The following is a 2,185-nucleotide window of genomic DNA, read 5'->3' on the forward strand; positions in this document are numbered from 1 at the left end:
ACGAGCAGGCATATGGTCTTGCTGGTGAACAACTGGGAGTGGGAGAATAACAACAACGAAATTGTGGGCTAAATCCAACCACATTCAACAGACTCCTGTCCACCTGGATTGAGACCTGGGGACTCCTGGACCCAGGGACATGGCCACAGAGGACTAGAGTGGAGGAGAGTGAAGCATGGATGCTGGAGCTGATATGAAGAGAGGGGAGATGCACAAGAACACCCACACTTGCAGATAGCACCCATTTGACCTGACATCAATGGCTGGATGATCGGAACTCGACTAGAGGAAGAAAGAAGAGGAAGAAAGAAGAGGAAAAAAAGAGTAATGCACTACAGTTTGATGTAGTTGACATATACTAATGGATATAGTAGCTCAAAAGAGGAAACGAATCTTTACAGCAAGGATCATTCCAACCCCTCTGTATACAGGGTTGACAGGGATGGACAACTTAGACATTGGTTACCCAAAATGGGGGGACTACAAAGGCACTAAGTGACTGGCTTACAAGCTTTCAAGAGGGAGCTTAGTTTCAGAGGGTATAGGGAAATGTAGAATCTCCACTGAGTGGTTTCCAATCTGTCTGGACAGGGCTGGTGAAAGGAGATGGGGCTAAGACTCTTGTGGTTCAATAGTGAATAATTGCTATCAGGACTGATTGTGAGGGTTGCAAATCAAAGGTAGACATTTTGTAACTAATGGATGGGAGTGGTTAATCTTGCAGTCCAGGAGGACCCTGAGACCATCAAGAGAGAAGAGCAGAGTGCGGGACCCTATCCAGAGTGATACCAGAGATGGAGGCAGAGATGATGACATGGAGAGATGGAGCGACTGGGGACCCTGGACTCAGGGAGGGAGAGGGGCTGTGTGTTGATGGCCGAGGGGCAGACTTGTGGGATGTGCCCTTTAATTGTTTATTTGGTTGTATATTCCTGAATGCTTCAGTGTACATTAAAAAAAAAAAGAAAGAAAGAAAACAGACGGAATGGAAGCAAATGCTGTTGAATACATGAAGGGGATTGTAATCATTGCAATAAAATGAAATATGATATGATAAATATAAAGCTGATGTTCTCCCATGTAAACTATCACCCAATTCACAATAAAAACTTTAAAAAAAATGAATGAATTATTCGCACCAGAAATTACCGCACTTTCCATATTTGACAGTTAAATGGCAGTGGATTTTGTTCACTTCTGTGTAGAGTGACCAACCATCCTGGTTTACTGGTGACAGGAATGTCCAGAGCTGCAGAACTTTCTGTTTTAAAACTGAAATAGTCCTCGGCAAACCCGCCCTTCATGCTGATTCGTTGTTGATGTTAAGTGCTGACTCATACAGACCCTGAATAGCGTTTCCAAGGAGCAGTTGGTGGGTTTGAACTACCAACCTTGTGGTTAGCAGTCCAGTGCTGCCCTTCAGCACCACACCAGGACTCATGCTGCTAGCTGTGGGTTTTCTTTGGTATCTGTCACTGGTTCCCAGTTCTGGGTAAGTGTGAATCTCAGGCTATGTAGCTTGTGATGAAAAGGGGGGAAAAAAAAAAAAAAAAGGTGAAACATATTGTGTTTCAGTTGATCCCTAATTTGTTAGAAATGCGCATGCTTTGGTTCCACTCCAGACCAAGTTCAGTGATAAAGTGAGAATGGAATACAAATATAATTGATCAGAAACTGGGAGTGGAGCCCAGAAGTCTGCATTTTCACATCCCTCCAGAGTATAGCGATGCACACCAAAACCTGAGAACCACTGAAGGCAAGAACCCAGTTATACCAATGACTCACCAAATTACCTGAAGCATGTTCCTATTATGCAGTTCCCTTTGCTGTTTTGTGAAATGGGAACCTTGGATTAGCCAGGTACCTAAAGGCGGTTTCACTGTGTACTTGTGTATTCTTGGTCATCTGACCTCTTGTTGCTATAGTTTCTCATATGGATGGATGGTGGTGGTAGTGGTGGTGTGCTGTGGAGTTGCTTCCAACTCATAGCAAATCTGTATAGGGTTTTTGAGGCTAGAAATCTTTATAAGAGCAGATGCTTTCTGCATCGTTCAATCATATGCCCAGAGAATCCTTCAATAATGAAAGCCGAGGCTTGAATTTTTTCTTCAGTTCCCCCAGCTTGAGAAATGCTGAGTGTGTTCTTCCTTTTTGCTTTTCTGACTCCAGGTCTTTGCATATTTTG

Source organism: Chrysochloris asiatica, unplaced genomic scaffold (genome assembly GCF_000296735.1).
Source record: "Chrysochloris asiatica unplaced genomic scaffold, ChrAsi1.0 scaffold00419, whole genome shotgun sequence".
Lineage (NCBI taxonomy): Eukaryota > Metazoa > Chordata > Mammalia > Afrosoricida > Chrysochloridae > Chrysochloris > Chrysochloris asiatica.